The following is a 23,655-nucleotide window of genomic DNA, read 5'->3' as shown; positions in this document are numbered from 1 at the left end:
CAGTCCCGGCTATGTAACAATTTCCTTCCTACAAAACCTCACCTGGGATTTGGGAGGGAGGAAGAGCAGAGACGGAGGCGGGGGAGTAGGTTAGTTAGAATAGATGGATAGTTCTTCTCTTACCTTTAAGTTACTTATGAATTTCCGGACAACTTATTGGTTAACTCTTCTCTTGCTCTGGATATTATTGTTTTCTATTGTGGGGGAGGTTGGGGGTTAAGGGTTTGGAATCTGAAGGAAATTCCTCAGATGATCTGCCACTAGATCCAAAATAAATTAAGGTCAAAGACAATTCCTTCGTCTGTTTTGGGAGAGGACTGGGTGGGGGTGGGGTGGTGGGAAGGGAGGTTGATTCTGGGTCACTTCTTATATCCAGACACACTGAAGGGATTAGGAGGGATCCCCCTTGAATCACGAGAGATGAAAACGAGAAGACCGCCTCACATTCCCGCTCTCAGGTGAAGGTCCGAGTGCCAGGATTGTTCACGTACCTTCTGGAGAGAAGGAAAAGGTGCAAAGATGCTCAGGGCCTGAAGACTGGGAAGTGGGGAGGGGACCCATCAAGCTCGGTGGGGACCGAGGGGCTTCCGGCTCCCGGGAGGCGTCTTCTGGGGCGGGCCGGGGACCCGAGGGCGGCGCAGGGAGCACCCGGCCCCCGCCAACCTCAGGCCGCGCTCCCTCGCGTTCCCTACCGCTCGTGCCCGGGCGGCCGCCGCAGTCCCGGCGCCGTAGCCGGGCGTGGGGTCCAGGGGGCGCTGTGGCCCAGCGGCGCCGGCGGCAGGAGCGGCCACGGCGACGCTGGAGGCTTCGCGGAGGATCCCCGCCTGCAGCACCTCGGTCGTCCCGCCGCAGCCTTGCGCCCCCGGCCCGGCTCGGCGGCGCTCCTGCGGGATCCGCGTGGCTGCGGCGGCCGGGGAGCCCGATGCGGTCTGGCGGGCGCCGGGCCTCAGCAGCAGCGGCGACCGCAGCCCCTGTAGGAGTGGGAGGCTTCGCGGCGGCGCCTGGGGCCGGGCCGGTGCCCTCCGGAGGAGGCTGTCGGCTCAGGGACGACCCCCCCGGCCATGCTGAGGCGGCAGCGGCCGCTGCTCGAGGTGAGTGTGGCGCCGCGCGGTCCCGGGCTCGCTAGCCTTCGGCCGCCCAGGAGGGCCCTGGCGGCAAGTCCTCGGGCCGGGCGGACGGGGCGTCCTGTCGCGGCGGCCGCCTCCCCACCCCGCGGCTGGTGGAGGCGGGGGGGGGGGGGGGTCGGCTCAGCCTTTCCTCCTCGCGTCCCCCGAGAAGCTGGAGGCGCGTGGGGGGCGACTAGGCCCCGCGACGCCGGGAAGCCCTCGCTTCGGCCTGGGCAGCGGGGCGGCCGGGTGTGTGGAGCCGGGGGCTGGCAGGGTCGCTGGCAACCTTTGGATTGGCCGCGGGCCCGGGAAAGCGCAGCCTCTTACCCAGGGCCCCGCACGTACATCCCGGAGGGAGGCAGAGGACGCGTGTTTGCGAACAGCCCGGGCTCCTCCGCGCCCGGTGCGGAGTCCCGCAGAGTCCCGGGGGGAGGGCCGGGAGGGCAGGGTGAGAGAGCCCGCGCCGAAAGTGCGGGCCCCGAAAGCCCTTGGAACTCCTGGAGTGTCATTCCCCCACCTGACTGGGCTGAAAACGACCGTTTGCGTCTTATTTGAGGTGAAATTTCATCACCTACCGGGAGCTCATCTCTGCCTTCTTCTGTTCCATTTTGCTCCTGAGCGTGGTCTGCCTTGGAGAAAGCCCCATTCCAGCTTTGCGGTGTTAAGTTTCCTAGATAAATACTCACAATTAGAAAAACATCTTTTTTTTTTTTTCTTTTTTAACAAAGGTCTGGCCCCCCATCCCCACCCCTGCCATAAGAGAGTGTAAATATTTTAATGCCTCAGTCCTCGTTACAAAATTGTCTCCCTAAATAGATCCATAGGATGAATGACAAGAGGATTTTAAAGTCATGCTAACTATCCTAATAACAGATACCTGATAGAAATAGGACGTATTCTAAATTTTAGTAGGTAAGTGATTTGTCCTAGTATTAATGTAAAAAGAAAAGTTAGTGATCATGATTTGATACCTTAGATATTTGAGTATTTATAGTTAATGATAAACGTGGTTCGGATTATTGTTTTCTATTATGCATGTGAAGGTTGTAGAATTAAGTGCTTATAAAACTTATAGTCCTGAAAAAAATATGCTTATTGGAGAAAATTCAGAAAGTACACAGAGGTGCGTGCCAACCCTCAGTAAATATTTAATAATGGGGGAAAATTCATCCATAATCTTGACAGAACATTTTGATGGCCATTTAAAGTTTAAAAATGGGCTTGTATTATTGGTGATTTTCAAGTGATTATTTCTGTGTTAGGTTCAGAGTTAACCGTTCCATTTTACTGTTGCCAGCCATTTGTATTAGACCTATAAAAATGTTTTACTAAATTACATTGCAGTCATAGTTGATTTCCTCAATTAAAACAGAATTTAACATAGCTAACTACTTAAAAGACCCCTAATTTACCTCCTGTGCAGTGTGTGAAGCTCCAGGTGGAAGGAGGTTTTGTGTGTTAAATGCTTTTGTTAAATATGTTAAATAACCTATCCTATTAGATGCCATAGTCTAGTATTGTTTTTGGAAGATTTTTGCTTAAATATAACTGTAAAAAAAATGGCCTTCATTAAAACATTTTGGGGAGGTAGATTAAGTTTAAACAAATCTAATTCATTTCTTAATGTGTCTCTAAAGACTACCAACATTATAATCAGCTAAGAGTGCTTATTAAAATATGCAGACTGCTGGCCCCTTGAATCAGAATTTTTAGAGATGGTGATGATCCAAGAGCTTAATTTTTATCAAGCTAGTCAGTTCTTAGGCCTTCTAAAGTTTAAGTATCACTGGTAAAATTAATTAACCTTGTCAAGCTGAATGAAGGTATCTGTTTTCTAGCAAGTCTATAAGTCTTAAGTGGCAGTACAGTCATTTCTCATAGCAACAGATCATTCATTATGTCATACATGATGTGGTGTTATACTCTTAGAAAAATAATATTTTGAGGGACAGCTGATTCAATCAAACACAATTTTGAGAGCCTGTTCTGGTAGCTGTGGTGTTACTTCAGAAGGATACTTACCTTGGCTCTTAATCTTGGATTTCAATGTCATTGTCTGTAAAATACAGATAGTTATACTTATGCAAGGCTTTTAGGGTAAATGCGTTTGGAAAAGTTTTGTAATCTGTAAAGATCTTTGTAAAATTTTAGCTACCAATATTAAGTGTGAGGTCCTGTCTTTGGTGTTGTAAGAAACAGGAAATGACCAAGGTCTCTGTGAGCAACTAGGTAATTGTGGAAGCAGGACATGTTTAATTAAATGTTATAAGGCAGAACCAGACAAGTGTAATTGGGGGAAACATGCTGGATCTCTCTTTAAAGCTTCTGTGTTTAATCCAGTAGCTTGCCCTTTACAGATATTAATAATTTTTATATATGTTCATTCCTTCTTCTATTTCCTGATTCAGTGTTTTATTTTTTAAGGAAAAAACCATATATGTTACTTGTGAGCAATAATTTTACATTAGCTCCTTTAGAAAGATGGTGTGTGTGTGTGGGAGGCTCAAGAGGCAGGGAATATATATTACATGATTCTTTGGTGTGTTTATGAGTGAGTGAGTGATAGTCACTCAGTTGTGTCTGACTCTTTCCAACCCCATAGACTGTAGCCTGCCAGGTTCCTTTGTCCATGGAGTTCTCCAGGGAACAATATTCAAGTGGGTTGCCATTTCCTTCTTCAAAAAAAAAAAAAGAAGATGTGAGTGGAGTTGATCCCATTTCTTCCTCTGTTACATTCCATTCAATAGACTTTTGTTTGGCACTTTTTTTGTACTGGCCACAGACTAGTGGCACAGGCATAAAGCTTATTTAAAAGATAACTGCTTGAATTTTAACTTAAATTCTCATGTTCCTAAATGGTGTGTTTTCTGGTTGTTAATTGCATGATGTGGTGCAGAGCATGGAGTCGGATGTGAGTAGGAATCCTTTCTGCAGTGTTACTATACCCTAGAGCAATGTGACATTTAGATCCTGAGTTTTTTCTTATGTGCTGTTGGAGTAATAGTACCCCTTAGTACTCAGGCATTCCGTGAGATGAAAGTGATCAAAAACAGTTAGTTCAGTGTCTGTCACATAGAAGGTGCTCAATAAATATTTAATTCCTTTCCTTATTTTGGGGAAAACGAGAACAAAACCAGGCATTGGAATTTCTGTGTGCCTTAAAACTTGGTAGCTTTAATTTTTTAGAGAATGAGTTTACTTTTGGACTTTAAAAACAAATTTTTTTTTGATGGAAAACTATTTTGATCTTAACTATTACACATATTTTCCATTTCATTTTTAGCTAACAAATTAACTATTCTCTGTGTTTAGCTAAAAATTAGCCATTCTCTGTGAAAATATATACATGTTACATTTTCAGAATTTTGTTGATTTTCAGTTATTCATTTTCAGAGTTTTGCATGATCTTTGGTTTTACTTGCATTATATAGAACAATATTCTTAGTATATAATAATCAGTGAGAGGTACATAGTTGCAGTTACTGAATAGAAATAGTTCTTATACTTAGTTTTCAAAAAGCAGCATCAGTTTATTGACGAATCTTCAAAACATAGACTTTTCCTTACATACTGCTGTAGATTAGAACTAGATTTTTGTAACATGTCAGATATGGGGTCCAGTCTTTTCTTATAACCCATTAACCCTGGACAAGTTTCTTACCCCTTATAAGCCTCAATTTATTCTCCTAGAAAATGAAGCTGATAATGCCCACCTTATAGGGTTATAGCAAGGATTAAACGATATAATGTCTAAGTCAGAGCTGTAATTCAACCCCATGAGTCCTGGTAAATCAGTGTTACCCTGGAAGTGGAAAATATACTTCTTGTTTACTTCTGTTTGAAAGAGCTTGAAAGGTGATTATTTTTTTTTGTGTGTGTGTGTGTGTGGAAGCGCTAACAAAAAACCTAACCTATACAGAATGTGATTTTGATGGAAACATGGATTCAAGTGGAAGACTTCCAGCCCAAATCCTGAGAGATTATAGGAAAGGCAAGTGGCAGCTGCAGGTATTATGCTGACCTGTGCTGTCAAAGTCTCTCCACGTTGCTCTCGCATGCAGTTGGAGATCCCATGGCCACAACAGGCCACAGCCCTTGGAAACATGCCGGAAAGGTGATTATTTATAGAGTTTACTATAAGAAAATAAAATCAATATAGTCAATATGTATCTATTAGATATTGCTAAATTAGGGAGAAGCTAAAGTATCAGAATTAGTATATTAATTGTGTAGTTAGTGGAATGTCTTATACTGTCAGTCTTATTTAATAAAATAATTTAAATGTTGTGTGTGCATGTGTGTGTGTGTTCAGTCACTAAGTCGTGTCCAACTCTTTGTGACCCCATGGACTGTAGCCTGCCAGGATCTTCTGTCCATGGGATAGCCCAGGCAAGAATAATGGAGTGGGTTGCCATTTCCTTCTTCAGGGGATCTTCCTGACCCAAGGATCGAACCCGTATCTCCTGCTTGGGTGGGTGGATTCTTTACCACTGAGCCACATTGTTGTTGCTAAGTTGTGTCCGACTCTGCTGTCCCGTGAACTTCAGCATGCCAGGCTACCCTGTCTATCACTGTTTCCTGGGATTTGCTCAAACTCGTGTCCATTGAGTCAGTGATGCAATCCAGCCATCTCGTGCTCTGCCGTCCCCCTCTCCTCTTGCCCTCAGTCTTTCCCAGCATCAGGGTCTTTTCCAGTGAGTCAGCTCTTCACATCAGGTGACCAGAGTATTGGAGCTTCAGCTTTAGCATCAGTCCTTCCAATGAATATTCAGGATTGATTTCCTTTAGGATTGACTGGTTTGATCTCCTTGCTGTCCAAGGGACTCGCAGGAGTCTTTTCCAGCATTGAAGTTAGAAAGCATCAATTCTTTGGCGCTCAGTCTTCTTTATGGTCCAGCTCTCACATCCGTACATGACTACTGGAATACCATAGTTTTGACTATCTGGACCTTTGTCAGCAAAGTGATGTCTCTGCTTTTTAATATGCTATCTAGGTTTGTGATAGCTTCTTCCAAGGAACAAATGTCTTTTAATTTTGTGGCTGCAGTCACTGTCTGCAGTGATTTTGAAGCCCAAGAAAATAAAATCTGTCACTGCTTGCATTTTTTCCTCCTTCTATTTGCCATTAGAGTGGTATCAGCTGCGTATCTGAAGTTGTTGATATTTCTTCTGGCATTTTTGATTCCAGCTTGTGATTTATCCAGTTCAGCATTTCACATGATGTACTCTGCATATAAGTTAAATAAACAGGATGACAATATACAGCTTTGATGTACTCCTTTCCCAGTTTTGAACCTGTTTGTTGTTCCATGTAAGGTTCTAATTCTATCACTGTTTCCATTGGAAGAAAAGCCATGACAAACCTAGACAGTATATTAAAAAGCAGAGACATTACTTCACTGACAAAGGTCCGTCTAGTCAAAGCTATGGTTTTTCCAGTAGTCATATATGGATGTGAGAGTTGGACCATAAAGAAAGCTGAATGCTGAAGAATTGATGCTTTTAAACTGTGGTGTTGGAGAAGACTCTTGAGAGTCCCTTGGACAGCAAGGAGATCCAACCAGTCCATCCTAAAGGAAATCAGTCCTGAATATTCATTGGAAGGACTGATGCTGAAGCTCCAATACTTTGGCCACCTGATGTGAAGAACTGACTCATTGGAAAAGACCCTGATGTTGGGAAAGATTGAAGGCAGGAGGAGAAAGGGACAATAGAGGATGAGATGGTTGGATGGCATCACTGACTCAATGGCCATGAGTTTGAGCAAGCTTCGGGAGTTGATGATGGACAGGGAAGCCTGCCGTGCTGCAGTCCATGGGGTTGCAAAGAATCGGACATGACTGAGCTGAAGAATATTCCACAGTTTGTTGTGATCCACACAGTGAAGGATCCACACTATGCTAAAGTCATAGTCAATGAAGCAGATGTAGATGTTTTCGTGGAATTTCCTTGCTTTCTTTATGATACAACAATTGTTAGCAGTTTGATCTCTGGTTCCTCTGCCATTTTTAAACCCAGCTTGTATATCTGGAAGTTCTCAGTTCACGTACTGATGAAGCCTAGCTTGAAGGATTTTGAGCATAATTTTACTGGCATGTGAAATGAACACAATTATTGGGTAGTTTGAACATTCTTTGGTATTGCCCTTCTTTGGGATTGGAATGAAAACTGACTTTTTCCAGTCCTGTGGCCACTGCTGAGTTTTCCAAATTTACTGCCATATTGAGTGCAGCATTTTAACAACATCATCTTTTAGGATTTGAAATAGCTGGAATTCCATCAGCTCCACTAGCTTTGTTTGTAGTAGTTTTTCCTAAGGCCCACTTGACTTCACATTCCAGGATGTCTGGCTCTAGGTGAGTGACCACACCCATGGTTGTTATCCTGGTCATTAAGACTTTTTTGTATAGTTCTTCTATATATTCTTGCCACATCTTCTTTTCTTTTCTTTTTTTTAGTTCTACCAGTTTATTGCTACCAACCCATTTCCCTCCACCCTCGTGCACACATGCTCAGTCATGTAATCCCATGGACTTCAGCCCGCCAGACTCCTCTGTCCATGGACTTTTCCAGGCAACAATACTGGAGTGGGTTGCCATTTCCTTCTCGCCACATCTTCTTAATATCTTCTGCTTCTATTAGATCCTTGCCACTTCTGTCCTTTATTGTGTCCTTCCTTGCGTGAAATATTCCCTTGATATTTCCAATTTTCTTGAAGAGATCTCTAGTCTTTCCCATTCTATTATTTTCCTCTATTTCTTTGCATTGTTCAGTTAAGACCTTCTTATCTCTCCTTCCTGTTCTCTGGAACTCTGAGTTCAATTGGGTATATCTTTCCCTTTCTCCCTTTCTTTTCACTTTTCTTCTTTCCTCAGCATATTTGTAAAGCCTCCTCAGGCAACCACTTTGCCTTCTTGCATCTTTTTTTCCTTTGGGATTTTTGTGGTCATTGCCTCTTGTACAGTATTATGAACTTCTGTCTGTAGTTCTTCAGGTACTCTGTCTACCAGATCTAATTCCTTGAATCTACTAGTCACCTTCACTGTCTGTTCATAAGGGATTTGATTTAGGTATACCTGAATGACCTGTGGTTTTCCCTACTTTATTTATTTTAAACCTGAATTTTGCAATAAGGACTCATGATCTGAGCTACAATCAGCCCCAGGTTGTTTTTGCTGACTCTGTAGAGCTTCACCGTCTTCGGCTGCAGAGGATATAATCAATCTGATTTCGATATTGACTATCTGATGATGTCCATGTGTAGAGTTGTCTCTTGCATTCCCTATGACCAATGTGTTTTCTTGGCAAAACTCTGTTAGCCTTTGCCCTGCTTCATTTTGTACTCCAAGGCCAAATTTGCCTTGGTATCTCTTGACTTCCTGCTTTTGCATTCCAATCCCCTATGATGAAAAGGACACCTTTTTTTTTTTTCGGTGTTATATCTAGAAGGTTTTGTAGATCTTCGTAGAAGTGGTCAACTTCAACTTATTCAGCATCAGTGTTTAGGACGTAGACTTGGGTTGCTGGGATGTTGAATGGTTTGCCTTGGAAACAAACTGAGATCATTCTGTTGTTTTGAGATTGCACCCAAGTACTGCCATTTCCGACTCTTTTGTAGACTATCAAGTCTACTCCATTTCTTCTAAGAGATTCTTGCCACAGTAGTAGATATAATGGTCATTTGAATTAAATTTTCCCATTCCCATTCATTTTAGTTCACTGATTCCTAAGATGTCAGTGTTTACTCTTGCCATCTCCTGCTTGATCATGTCCAGTTTACCTTGATTCATGGTTCGTATGCAGTGTTGTTACTTACAGCATTGAACTTTACTTTCACCACCAGACACATCCACAACTGTGCATCGTTTCTTCTTTGGCCCAGCTTCTTCTTTCTTTCTAGAGTTATTAGTAGTTGCTCTCTGCTCTTCCCAAGTAGCATATTGGACACCTTCCAACCTGGGGGAGCTCCTCTTCTGGTGTCATATCTTTTTGCCTTTTTATATTGTTCATGGGGTTCTTGGGGCAAGAAGACTGGAGTGGTTTGCCATTTCCTTCTCCAGTGGACCATGTTTTGTCAGAACTCTTCACTGTAACCCATCTGTCTTCAGTGGCCCTGCAAGGCATGGCTCATAGCTTCATTGAGTTACACAAGCCCCTTCGCCACAACAAGGCTGTGATCCATGCAGGGGTTTATGGATAATACCAGTTTAATTTATCCATTCAGTTTGGGTTGTTTCAACTTTTTCACTATCATGAATTATGTTGCTTTGGATATTTTATGTGGTTTCATTTCTCTTGGGCATATACTTATAAGTGAAATTGCCAGGATCTAATGGTAACTATTTAAACCTTTTTGAGGAACTGCACCGTTTTACATTACCACAGATTCTTCACATCCTCAAAACACTTGTTATCTGTCTTTTAAATTACTGTATAGCCATCCTAGTGGGTGTGAAGTGGTAAGATAAGGCTTTATTTGAGATTTGTAACTTTTATTTACAGTCATTAGGTAAGTTGTTGAAACTTTTACTTGCAGATAAATTGCCAGATTCTTCGATGAGAAGGGGTTTTTGGCTTGAGGATGAATGGCATGAACTTTTTAGTTTCATGTTTAGTAAACGGTGAGCTGGTTAACCACACTGGGTGATGATGAAGATAGTGGTATGGGGACTTCAACTAAAAGATTGAATTCTAAGAATTTTTGTCAGTAAAATGCAGTTGTAAACCTTAGGTTTAGTTTTCTGCTAACTGCTAAAATATTTCTTAAAAGTTAAGAGTACAGTTGCAAATTTACCTATTAACGTTTCTAAGCACTCAGTTCTGACAGGTTTTAAGGATTGTCATTACCTCCCCGTGAGATGTAATTCTGTATAAATACAGATTAGTCAAAAATACACATTATTTACAGCAAAGTTCTTTATGCTTGTATGTAGGATGGCCCCCTATTGTTTGTTCCCATTCAGGGAAAAGGTTATTAAAACCTTTTCTGTGAGGTTTTGTAGGACACAGTTCAAAGTCAGCCGTAATGACTTGCTTATGTTTCTAAAGTTTTTTCAAACTAGTTAGGAAATTCTCCAGGGAACCATTGTTTGAGTAAACAGAATGCATTTTGGGGCTTCATTCTACATACAGTGGATCACCTTCAGTATTTTCCCATTTGATTATGATCACTGTTAGATCTTTTAATGCTAACTTTCAACTGAGTGAGCTGAAAGTTATACAAGATTATATAACTGGTTTTTACACAGTCTTGTAGTTGCTTTGGATGCCATAATTTCTATATAGTTATTAAAAAAAACAGTAGTTCTGAAGTCTTTTGCTGGGATTAATGAAAATGTAAACATTTCTGTTTGTAATATAGTTCTTCTTTAACCTCTCATGGTAAGGTTTAGTAGCTTATCTGCCAGAATTCATTTTATTTAAATGAAGAAAGATAAATGGTAAATGTTTTCATTATTTTTTTAAACCTCAGCAGACCCTATCTTAGAATTCCCTTTATTAAAATAAAGAGCAAGCAGTATCAGAATTTTGTGAAAATATTCCCTTAAACTTCATGTAAACATTAGTCTCCATTTCTCATTTTAAATTGAGAGAAACAATCTCTAATTATTTGAAGTAAAACACTGCCACTTTGAGAAAAAATTTTTAAACTTCAGAACTTCATCATTTAGACCTTCTTGTGATTCTGGTGATATAATAGCTGTCCATGGTTTTTTGTTTGTTTGTATGTTTTTAAATTAGTAGCTAAATTAAATTATTTTTGAGATTATTCTGAGGTCACTCTTAGAAATTTTTGCTCAGAGGTTAAAAAGAAAGATTGAAATTCTTTATTCTGGCACAGCCCTTCATGGTCTGCTTCCAACCTGATCATTCCTCACTCTTATTTCTGCTTACCCCATTATCCAGTGCTCCCAGGTTAACAAAATTTTCCTTGATTTCTTTTGCCTTTTATTACTTATTTGTGTAATGTACAAAAGTTTTGTCAACAGTGTGCCATCTTTCTAATAGGTGTTTCATGTCTGTTATTTACAATTATTTTTTTTTTTTTAGAATTCTTAGAATGATCCTGTAATATCCATGGTGTCATGGATGTTCTACAACTGAAGAAACTGAGGCTTAGAGAGTTTTATTGACTTTCCTAAGCCCACATCCACGATTCAGACCATATAACTGACTACAAAGTCCAGTCTTTTTCATCAAGTGAACTTCCACATGTGTTCTGTATTTGTTTTTTTTTTCTTTTTTTTTCTGTATTTGTTTTATCCTAAGATTTTCCATACTGCTTAAGGGAGTATTCAAATTAGGAGAGCACAACTTTAGTTGATTGATTTTGGTGGATATTTGTCTTTGAAGTGTGCTACTGGCATGTAGCTATTTGTATTCATTTTTAAAAATGTATATATGCGTGTATTTTGGGAATTTCTGCTTTCATACACTTATTTTTGAAGTAGATAATGTGCCTGCTTTGTGATTAGTAGATAAGTATAATAACTGACCTCTGGACCTCATTTCTCTGATCTGAAATTGAGTGATGGGCTAGATGTTAAAGCCGTTTCCACACTTAATAGTCTGTTCAATATTTCTAAAGAAGAGCTCAATGAAAAGATAGTTGGTATGTGAACAACTCTAGGCAATGGTGACTAAATGTCATTAATGAAGTAACAGAATGGATGGCAGTGGTCTGTTGGTAGTGGCTGAGGAAGATAGGAGAATCAAGGTCAAGGGATTGTGATTTACAGAGATGTTTTCCCTGAATGATTAAAGAGAATGTAGTTCTGAATAAAAACACAGAAACTCTGGAACTTAGCTGGGTGAATAGTTTGTGGCTAAGGTCTCTTCCCTCTCTACCTATTATTCCCCTTCTTTTGCCCCCTCCCCCCTTTTGTTGTTGTTTTTTTATTCTTTTTTGGCTGTGCCTTGCAGCTTGTGGGATCTTAGTTCCCCAGTTAGGGGTCAAACCCACACCCTTGGCAGTGAAAGCAGTGAGTCCTTACCACAGGACTGCCGGGGAATTCCCTCTTCTGCCCTTTCTTGTGATGTTTATATTTGTGGAAAATGCATGTCAAACTGTGTTATGTGAAAATAACCAGGTCACCACTAGCACACTTGAAATAATTAAAACTTTCATATTGCTCATAAAGTGGGAATTCAGTAATTAAAATGTGGACCCATTATTGTGGATCTTAAGATAATTTGTTTATAAAGCAAGGTAGGGTGTGTTTTGCATTCAAAAAGGATGACAACTTTAGTGACAACTTTTATATAGCCTACCCACCCTGAAGGTATTAGATATGCTAATATTGACATGTAGGTAATCAGGTGATGTTTTGGCTGGCTGGAAAATTGTTACCCAGCTAGAAAACTATCATGCTTTTCCTTGTCAGCTTCTGGAGTCTTTGAATCAGTGAATCTTGACTTAGCAAAGAAATAATCCTTGACCAAGAGCAAGGAAGTGTTCTTTAGTCAAATACATTTTTTTTTTCCGCAGCATACTAGATCCCTCAGAGATTTGTAACTGCACATTAGTATTTTAAAAACTGAGGAGTAAAAGTAAAGAATTTGTTTCACTTTATTTAGTGGTCTGTTACCCAGACTAATTGACTGTGGAACCATTTTTTCCACATGATACTTAGTAGTAAAGCTTTTACTGATCTAGATCAACTTTTATCTGTTTTGTAAAGCCTCACTCTTCACAACCCTCCGGTGACTGGCTCTGATTATTTCTGAAGGACTTCATTCTGTTGTTGGTTACTGCTGATTATTAGAAAATTTCTTTTTTAATTAAGATCTGCTTTTCTTTAGTATCTATCCTTTTTTTATTTACCTCTAAAATTATACAGGATAAACATTTGCTCTCATTTTAATATCTGAAGATGACAAGATAATTTCTTCTCTTCCCTGGTATAGTGACTCAAAGCTCTCAATGCCTGGGTTCATATTTTAGTTTCACTGCTTTTGCTTTGTGATCTTGCACAAGTCATCATCTCTGTGCCTCAGTTTCCTCATCCGTAAAAAGGGAATAGCAGTAATACTTTAGTAGGCTAAATGGGATAATCCATATAAAGAGCTAATTGCATAGTGTGTTGGTTTGGTCCCCTGGGAATCACTGAGCTGGATGCCCATGACGGGAAAGGGAGAGGAAACTGAACTGACCAAGGAGAGCCTCAATCTATGATGCAGATCTGGGGGCGGGGGGGGGGGGGGGGGGGAAACTCAGTCAACTCAATAAGAAACTCAAGAGCAAAAACTTCTTATTAGAAGGAATGTCTAGGTTCTAGAATACCCCCTGTGTTTAGTCACTGGCTAGGAGCTGCCCAGGCTTCCCTGGTGGCTTAGCGGTAAAGAATCTGCCTGCCAATGCAGGAGATGAGAGTTCAATGCCTGGGTGGGGAAGATCCCCTGGAGAAGGAGATGGCAGCCTACTCCAGTGCTCTTGCCTGGGAAAACCGTGGACTGGGGAGTCTAGCAGAATACAGTCCATGGGGTTGCAAAGAATCGGACTGAACAAGAAGGAACTGCCCAAGAAGAGTATGGCCTCCACTGGAAAGCTGAGATGAATTCTGATATGCTGCAGCTGGAGGCTGTTAGCTAATTGTACCCTTTGCCTGTGAAAGCAAGTTCTTTGAAGGGAGAGGCAAGTAAATGCTATAGTCCTTTTTTTATGTTGTATCGATCTCTGTCTCTAAACATTTTCTGAGAGCAACTCCTCCCTTTTCCATGGCCTTCTCTTCCTGATGGGAAAGTTAGAAGAAGTAGGACAGTGAGACAGGCTTCAGCCTCCTTCTCTGTAGCTAGTCTTAGGGTCACAGTGGTTCTCATTGTCTCCTCCACTATCCAGTCTGAATTCTTGCCATCAGCTATCATTTCTGAAGGTCTTGGTGGTTTATCTAGTGATATGACCCAAACCTTTCTGAAGGGTCTGAAAACCATACTCTTCTAAGGGTGAAGTGGTTGTGTTTTTCCATTCACAGTCACAATTGGGCAGGGGAGTATCAAGTGGTACCCAGTAGATCATCTGAATTCCAAACATACTTCTTGATCCCATTATGTAACAGCAGCCCTACTTCTCCTGAGGATGAAGTTTAATTAACTCTGCCATGGTAGTGATTCTTCTTGTCTCCTGGTCCCTGGTCACACAGAGTCCCAAATGCTCAGGTATGATCCTTGATATATCTCCTGGCAAGTGTGCCCAGGACCTCTAACTCTGTAGAGCCCAGTGTTTGGGAATCCACTGGAAACCTCCAGTGGATCACTGGGGATGATGGTAAGTGGGGGGTCATTTTGGCTACTCCCTTTTGGTTCTTGAATCTATGGGTTCTTAGACCCAACTGGAAACATAGCTTTGAATCAGTACATGTACTGCATCCTAGAGGATATTGTACCATTCTCGCCTCTGAGCTGGTACACTGGCTGTGTCCTTAGTAGGTCATTCCAATAATCTGTAAGCCTGGCTGCCTTTTTGTGATAAGACCACTTGGTCCCATGGATATGGGCCCACTGCCATATTTCCTTCATGATGAAGTGATTCCCTTGGTTGGATGCTCCATTATGTGGGATTCCATGTTTGTGGATCAAGTACTCTCTAAGCCCTTTTTTAGTTGTGTGGATGCAGCTCTGTTGGCAGGAAACACAAACCCATACCTGGAATAAGTATCTTTTGAATACTCGTGAGGATCAGTCACTGGCCCTTTCAAGAGGGAGTAACACAAGTGGTCAGCTTGTCATCTAGAGCCAGTTGGTCAGCGTGAGGTATAGTGCTGTACTAGGGGCTCGGTGTTGGTCTCTGTTGCTCGTAGGTTGAATATTCAGAGTCGGCAGTAGCCTGATTAAGCCTTGGTAAGTGGGAGTCCATGCCTCCTCCTCTGCATCCGTCTTCACTTCTGTTAGAGTGGCTTCTCTGTTCCTGTCTCCATGTGCCAGTTCTGGGGTGGCTAATGTCAGCTGTCTGAGTCATTTTGTCTGCTTGGTTGCTTGCCTCTTCTGCATTGGATGCTTTCTGGTGGACATTAACGCCTGGAGAAGATTTTCACACTTTATGTTCACTCCCGTGTATTAATTCATTTGTCTCCACTCACATCTTTTTGCATCCATTATACAGTCTTTTTCCTTAAAGACCCCTAACCAGGTACTCAATCCATTTACATTGCCCATAAGTCTGTATATTTTCGTCTCAGGCCACTTTTCTTTCTGCACAAAGTGTATCAAAGCTAAATCTTAGGGAGACTTTCCCTTTCCACTATCAAGGTCACCCCTAAGTGTAGCTGTAATGAAGCTATTGGGTTTTTGTTTTGTTTTTTAATTTTTATTTATTTATTTGGCTGCATGGGGTCTTAGTTGTGGCATGTGGGATCTAGTTCCCTGACCAGAAATCAAACCCAGGCCTCCTGCATTGGGAGCATGAAGTCTTAGCCACTGGACCACCACGGAAGTCCCTGAAGCCTTTTTTTTTTTTTTCCCCAATGTGCATTCACATACTGACCTGACCTGTTGTAAGCAAAACTTTGGTTATGTCCTCCTTAAGTTGATTTCATGCTGCTGCTGCTTAGTTACTTCAGGTCATGTCTGACTCTGTGCGACCCTCTGGACTGTAGCCCACCAGGCTTCTCTGTCCATGGAATTCTCCAGGTAAGAGTACTGGAGTGGGTTGCCATGCCCTCCTCCAGGGGATCTTCCCAACCCAGGGATCGAACTGGAGTCTCCTGCATTGCAGTTAGATTCTTTACCACTGAGCCACCAGGGAAGCCCCAAGTTGGTTTCATGGGATCCCCCAAACAGTTATAGATGTGAGCTGAAGAAGGGTGCTGGCACAGCTGTGGTAGATGTCAGGGAAGTCTTGCCTGCCTACTTACATAGCTTACTTGTGCCCTTTGGTTCTACTTGGGTTTGATTTTTGTTATACTATTACTGCCTCATAATGGATTGTTGCTGAGCTCACTTGACTTTATGACTTGGAGAGCTTCCTGTTGAACCCTGCTTATGGGCAGTTCTGGACATACGGTGCCCAATGGTCAAGTGTTCTATCTCTTCCAGAGCCCAGTAGCACACCAGAAACTGTTTTTCTAATAGCATGACTTTTCTGCAGAACTCCAGGGGCCTGCATTGTATCTCTCCCACTGGGGCTTGCTATAAATGCTATACTGCAACTTTCCCCACCATTTATACCTCCAGTGGCATAGGAACTGCTTGCTCTACAACCTGGATCGACTGCAGAGTTGTTTATGCCACTCAAAGCTGACAGCCTTTCATACTAAGTACATGGGCCAGAACAGTGTATAGAATGTGTTGTATCTAGAATCTGAAGAAATCTACCAGACCTTGTGCTTCCCCTTTTTTTTTTTTTTAAATAGTGGAGATACAAGGTGCAGCAGTTTGTCTTTTGCTTTGGGGAAGGGGGTGTTGGCATAACCTTAACCATTGGATTCCCAAAACTTCATTGAAATGGCAGACCCCTGAATATTTGTAGTTTTTCTCTCACCCTTTGGATATATCTCCTTGGGAATGCTAGCCATCTCTTGTTCATCTTGCAAGAACAACATCATGTCGTTGATTTAAAAGGTTAGTGTTCTGTTCTGAGTTCAGGTCTCTTCAGACTATATTATGACAAGGTATGACAATTAATACAGCCCTGAGGCAAAACTGAGTGTATCCTGTTGTTCACTCCACATGAAAGGAACTGTTTCTAATTGGGATAGAAAAGAACTCATTAGCCAAATCAGTGACTGCATGACATGTTGTTGTTGTTTGGTCACTAAGTCGTGTCCAGCTCTTTTGTGACCCCATGGACTATAGTCTGCCAGGTTCCTCTGTCCATGGGCTTTCCCAGGCTAGAATACTGGAGTGGGTCGCTGTTTCCTTCTGCAGGGGATCTTCCCAACCCAGGGATGGAACCTCCATGTCCTGCATCGGCAGGTGGATTCTTTACCACTGAACCACGAGGGAAGCCCATGTGCCGTGTACCTGAAGCTTCTCTCTGCTGTAGCAAACATTACGTCCTGCACGGTGGCTGCGGGCTTCCGCAGTGGCTCAGTGGTACAGAATCCACCTGCAGTGCAGGAGATGCAGGAGACACAGGTTCGATCCCTGGCTTGGGAAGATTGCTTGGAGTAGGAGATGGCAACCCACTCCAGTATTCTTGCTTGGAAAATCCCATGGACAGAGGAGCCTGGGGAACTATAGTCCATAGGGTGGCAAAGAGTTGGACACAACTGAGCATAGCAACATGATAGCTATGGCCATGGCTACTACTTGGTTGAACTTGCGTTAGTCTCTTAATTCTCTAGGATCCAGCTAGTTTCTACACAGAACAGACTGGTGAATTAAACGTATGAAAGGGACCACTACCCCTGTGTCTTTGAGACCCTTAAGGGTGGCATTAATATCTGCCATTCCTCTTACCTCCACCCTGACACAATATTTTTTTGATTTACTCTTTTGGCCAAGAAGTAGGGAGACATTTGAAAATCTCATTTGGCTTTGAACTGCTAAGTATGCCAATCCCATTTATATATTCAGGGCCTGGGAAAATAACTGCTGGGTGGGTCAGTGGACAGTGGACCCACTGTAAACTATTCTTTGGCCAGGATTCTATTAATTGCTTAGTTCCTATATTCCTTCCCCTGTAGTAGAGCCATGATGTTGCAACTATGTTCCAGGTTTCCAGATATCAACACTAACTTAGACTCTGTGGCCTGTAGTTCTTCAAATGCCTAGGTATTTTCCTTTTCCCACTATACCTATATAGTCACCTGAGTAAATGGTCATAGATCCTTTTGGGAAAATATATATATATATATATATATATAATATTTGTTTCAGGGTCTTACTCCTGGGGACCCAGCCATCTCTTTAAATCCGTGGGTCTGGATCCGAAAACTGACTCAGGTCTAGGAATTAGGCAAGGAATAGTAGCTATTTATTGAGGCAGGCACTCTCAGTTTTGTTTTTATCTGTTCTTGCTTGCTTTGATTGTGAATGTAGTAATAAGCAGAACTGTTGTTGATTGCCTGTTTTGCTCTTCTGACACCAAGTTCTGTTAACTATCTCCACAGCTCCCTGTGGATCAGGCTTTATTGGCTGTCTCCTACCTTGCAAGTTACGATGATAGTGTGGTCCACTAGCTTCTGGTTTTTAGTGCCACCACCTGGCCGCTGTTGCTTCCGAGCCCCATCATTGCCTTCATCAATGAACCAGTTTCCATGACAGCCTCTACTATAGAGGAGAGCCACCCCGTCTCAGTGATGCTAATGCCTGTCTCACCCGTGTATTCTAGTGGCCTTGGTCAGTGGTGTGTCTAATGGACCATCTTATGGAACATAACTGGTGATTCCTCTGACCTCACATAATATATCCACTCCAGCATTCCCCCCTTTCTGGAACCTTTTAATCCCATCATCCATTCTCTGCCATGTTAATTCAGGCATTTGAACTTCATTCAGTGTGGGCTATTTTTTCCAGGCTTCTAGGAGTCACTAGTAGTGAGTTAGTGATTAGTGAAATAGCCCAGTCTTGTCCCACTCTTTGCGACCCCGTGGACTGTAGCCTACCAGGCTCCTCCCTCCATGGGATTCTCCAGGCAAGAATGCTGGAGTGGGTTGCCATTTCCTTCCCCAGGGGATCTTCCCAACCCAGGGATCGAACCCAGGTCTCCCACATTGCAGGCAGACGCTTTAACTGCTGAGCCACCAGGGAATTGTCACAGTGGTAATCCCCATATTCTGCGACAGTGGCTCTCCTCCTAACCAGACTTTATCTTATTCAGTCATGTTTGACCTCCTTGGTTAAATACTCTCAAAATCCATCACCGTGGGTATCCCCACTGATCCAGCTGGTATATGCTGGCTAATTCTTGCAGCACCTTTGGGGTGTTGTCTCTCTTCTCTCTTATCAAGCCCAAGATGTCCTTAACAGGATTAACATCAATTATTACCATGGCAACCAGGAATGGAGGTGGGCGGCAGATTTTGAGGGGAGCTCTTGTTGCCTTGCAGGAGAGAGACCTCTGAAGTGTGTTCCTTTAGAGGGGGAAGTGCCAGAGTCAAAGTCTTTGGAGGCAACCATCTTGTTTATCCCTTCACCATCTATCAGGCCTCCATGTTTTCCAAACCAGGGCCCTGACCTTAAGCATAGCAAACTTGCCCTGAATGAGATTCAGTCCTCTTTGAAGCCTTGCAGCCTTTAATTATCTCTTTCTGCTCTTCACTGTAAATGATAAGGACTTCTTTGTGAGCTACCAGAGAGCCACACTTAATTTCCAATAGTCAGTTGCCCATGCTAGCTACTTAGTGCCACGTAATAGCCAGCCAATTCCATTGTTCTTATTCGTATTGTTCCCCTTAAACTTTTCAGTCATCACAGTTATTACACCAGATGGAATATTCCTCTTTGGAAACATTTTCCCAAGAAAGTTTTAGCATTTTCCGAGGAAAGTTTTAGCATTTGGGCCATTAGCTTGTTCCAGGGACTGCCCATGCCTCACACATCAACTGGTTGAGATCCTTATTGCCAGCAGGAAGTGATCTAGTTTCCAAACCCCATATCTTACCTTCTGCTTTCTCAGTCCATTTCTGGTACCAGCTGTGCCAGTTGGAGTTCTGGAAGTGAACGTCAAGACAGAGTTAAGAATACAAGACGTATAAGGGAGAGGGGGTTCCCTGGTGGCTCAGTTGGTAAAGAATCCTCCTGCAATGCGGGAGACCTGGGTTTGACCCCTGGGTTGGGAAGATCCCCTGGAGGAGGGAACGGCTACCCACTCCAGTATTATGGCCTGGAGAATTCCATGGACTGTATAGTCCATGTGGTTGCAAAGAGTCGGACACGACTGAGCTACTTTCACAAGGGAGAGGGGGAGGACTCGTATGAAAGGCCAGAGGGAGGAAACAGAATTGGCAGGAAGAGCCTCAGTGTGATTCTGATCTGACAGAGTCTCAGACCCAGTGAGGGCTCCATCAAATATTCTTCATTAGAGGGTCCTGTATTTGACAGAAATGTCCAGGCTTTAGTGCTGTGCTGTGATCAGCTATCCAGGAAGACAGTGGTCTTAGCTTGAGAGCTAGGGATCCTCAAGGGACTGTAGCTGGAAACTGCCATCTGACTTCTAGGCTATGCTATCAGTTATTGGAGGGCTGGAAGCATATCTTGTAGTATTTAACCCATCTCCTCTGAATCTCCTTCTGCTATTCACACTCTTTGTTATTCCCTCTTTTCTTTGAAGTATGTTCCATGGAAAAAGGGGCTAGTTGAATCTGCATGTGCAGATGCTTTCATAAGACAACCATTACACTTCGGTGTGCAGCACAAGTGCCTTATTCATACTTACCATTTTTTTTACACAGAACATTAAAAAGACATTTACTCAAGAGTTGATTTAACAAAATTAATAATTTTTATTGCTCCATTAATCATGTGAAACTGGCATTTTTATTATTTTTTTAAATTGAGAGTACATGGCAGTGAAGAATATGACTACTAATACAATTTGGTGTTGCTGCCTTGATTCGCGCCCAAGTGCAGACAGCTCTTCCCACTTTTGCTTTTGCCCCTCACAAATATGTCCACCAGTGCAAATGTCGGTACAGTGAAAAAGGCATTCTAAGCTGTTGTATCTTAGTGTTATTATGAAAATGTGTGTGTGCTTAGTCGCTCAGTTATGTTGGACTCTTTGCCACCCCATGGACTATAGCCCTCTAGGCTCTTCTGTTCATGGAATTCTTCAGGCAAGAATACTGGAGCAGGTAGCCATTCACTTCTCCAGGGGATCTTCCTGAGCCAGGGATTGAACCTGGGTCTCATGTATTGCATGCACATTCTTTACTGTCTGAGCACAAGGGAAGCCCAATATGAATTTTTTTTTTAAATTGAGGGGTATAACTCATGTTTAACATTATATTAGTTTCAGGTGTACAACAGAATGATTCAGTAATATGTATGAAAATAGTTTTGACCTCATATACTTTCTGGAAGATCTCCTGGAGTCTGTGGATGTGCTTTAAGAACTTAATCAGCTCATCCCATATTGTGCTTAGATGCCTTCAGGCAGCCTGAACTTTGCTTATAAGATTACCTAGCTTGTTTCTAAACTTCCATAAATTCAACAGCATTGTTAGATAAACTCCACTGAGTGTTTGAGCCAGTCAAGTCAATTTTAGAAGTCAGAGAGTACTTAAGAGATTTTCTAGGCTAGTTTCTTCTTTGGATAGATGAATGAACTGAGATCTAGGTTAGTACTTTTGTCTTTTAAGCTATTAATTTTATTTATTTAAATTGATTAAATTAAATTAAATTCTTGAATATCCTTTCTCAGGACCAATTTTGTTACACATGTTTGTCTAGATAGAGTACTTTCAATTTTTAAGATATTCTAATTACACATGAAACTTTAAAAAATAACAAAAGACCAGCCTAGACAAGTCAGTATGCGTACCTTGAAAAGAATAATTTATGCAGCAGACTCGTTCCTCAGATTCCACATTTATCTCAAAGATCTCTTTCGATCTTTCTTACTTTCTCTCTGCTGAACTAAGTGCTGTATCTCTGTATACTCATCTCTCATGGAAAATATTGTTGTTAGTCCCCTGATCCCCATTGGGCTGGAAATTTCTTATTTTCAGAGCTCTTAGAATAACTGTTGAGCATAATAGTAGGTGATCTGTAAATGTTTTTTTTTTTATTTTGCTGCACCATGTCGCTTATGTGATCTTAGTTCCTGACCAAGGATCGAACCTGGCACTTGGCAGTGAAAACATGGAGTCCTAACCACTGGCAGAGAATTCCTAAATATATTATTTTTTTAAAAATTATTTACTTATTTACTTGGCTGTGCTGGGTCTTCATTGCTGTGCATGGACTTTCTCTAGTTGGGGAAAGCAGGGGCTACTCTTCAGTTGCAGAACACGGGCTTCTCATTGCAGTGGCTTCTCTTGATGCAGAACACAGGCTCTGAAGTAGTTGCAGCTTGCAGACTCTAGAGTGCAGGCTCAATAGTTGGGTCATACGGGCTTAGTTACTCTGCAGCATATGATATCTTCCCAAATCAGGAATCAAACCCATGTCCCCTGCACTGGCAGGCAGATTCTTAACGACTCGATCACCAGGGAAGTCCTAAATATATTCTTGAATAGATATATGCTTGGATGAATTCACAGACTGGCCAAAAAGATAGACTTTCCTTTTTGTTCATGTATAAATTTACCAGTGTCCAAGGGAAAGAAATACCTTAAACCTGCAGATATACCACTCTTACTATGGATGAGTTTCAGCAATCTTTGAGTTTATGAGCTTTATTTTCAGTATTTAGGTGTAGTAGTAGTCCCCCCTCTCCACTTTGAAGCTTCATAATCACATGTATTTGTTGAGGTATCTGCCCTCAACCTCCATATTTATTATACTGAATGTTTCAAAGATAGAACTGATGCATGCCAGTGTCTTCCTTACCAGTTATGAGTTGTCTTTTATTGTGAAGGTTAACCAGAAGATGTGTTTTAAGTTTTTGAAAATTGTGAACATACTTTCAAAATTCCTTTATTGTTATGTGCTTTCCCTCTTCTGTTGCTCTTTCAGCTTTGTCTTTAATACAAGTTCATCAGAGCTTTTCCTTTTTAAACAATTCTTAAAAGACAGTTAAGTATGGGTGGATGGGGCTGCAGATAGGACATCATGAAGTTTTACGAATTCATGCAACTGTTGGTAATTTAATACAGTTTTTATCCTTGGGAGAATACCTTTCTAGCTGCCAACTTTAAATTAGGTTATTTTACTTTTCTGCTTGTCCTTTTGGTGATTCTTTAATGACAAGTGTGGATGCTCCCTAACATGGGGTTCCTATTTTAGATTGCTTAGGGTGGTGTTGGAGAGAGTGTTACTTTTGCTCAAATATTTTTTGTAGTATTTTAGAAGCAACAATAAACAGGTAAACATGACATTTTTGTGACTTGACTTTAAAAGCTTTAAGGAAAATACTTTTGAAGTCAGCTTTAAAAAACATTTTTTTTGTCCTGCTCAAAAAGAAATTCTTTCTTTACTATCTAGGAAAATTATCACTGATAAGGACCCTTTAGATTTAAATAGTTACTAATGTTCAGTATAAAATAATTGATAAAAAGCTTTATAAATCAATTGATATACTATTTTTTTGTTTTGAGCAACTAGAAGCTTTTAGGTCTGTTTCCTTCTAGTATAGCACCACTATACTAGTGGTGTCCGTCCCCAGATTTATGCTCCCCCTAAGAAGTGTTTGATATTTTAATCATCTGCTGTCCATTTAGGAGATAATAACTGTACTTTACAGCCATCTGCTGTCCATTTAGGAGATAATAACTGTACTTTACAGAATGCTTTCTTTTTTGATTTTCATAGCAATCAAATAAATGGTTAGGGCAGATAATTTTATTATAAGGAATTAAAAAAACAAGGTAAAAATAAGTCAAGCAACTTTTGTAAGGTCACACCATGCTAAAAGATTGTAAACTCATGCATAGAGTTTTTGAAAATTGTGAACATACTTTCAGAATTCCTTTATTGTTAGGAGCTTTCCCTCTTCTGTTATTCTTTCAAC

At 41.6% G+C, this 23,655-nt stretch overlaps 1 protein-coding gene and 1 non-coding gene across 5 annotated transcripts in view; one reads left to right on the top strand and one right to left on the bottom strand.

Annotated features, from left to right (window-relative positions):
- The first annotated feature begins 927 nt into the window (after positions 1-927).
- The window catches only part of ZFYVE9 (zinc finger FYVE-type containing 9), a 178,019-nt gene continuing 155,291 nt past the window's right edge, over positions 928-23,655 (top strand). For 3 of the 4 annotated variants that reach the window (XM_061121894.1, XM_061121891.1, XM_061121892.1), the window contains exon 1: positions 929-1,091. The gene's annotated coding sequence lies outside the window, so the exon portion shown is untranslated. Of the gene's footprint in view, positions 1,092-23,655 lie in introns of all 4 variants that reach the window. The other variant, XM_061121893.1, reaches the window with a different exon arrangement.
- On the bottom strand, positions 5,085-5,215 carry LOC133041842 (small nucleolar RNA SNORA44). Its single transcript, XR_009689400.1, has one exon. It is a non-coding gene; the product is annotated as a small nucleolar RNA SNORA44 (small nucleolar RNA).

The sequence above is a fragment of the Dama dama genome, chromosome 20 (assembly GCF_033118175.1).
Source record: "Dama dama isolate Ldn47 chromosome 20, ASM3311817v1, whole genome shotgun sequence".
Taxonomy (NCBI): Eukaryota; Metazoa; Chordata; class Mammalia; order Artiodactyla; family Cervidae; genus Dama; species Dama dama.
This window is presented reverse-complemented; position numbering and strand designations above follow the sequence as displayed.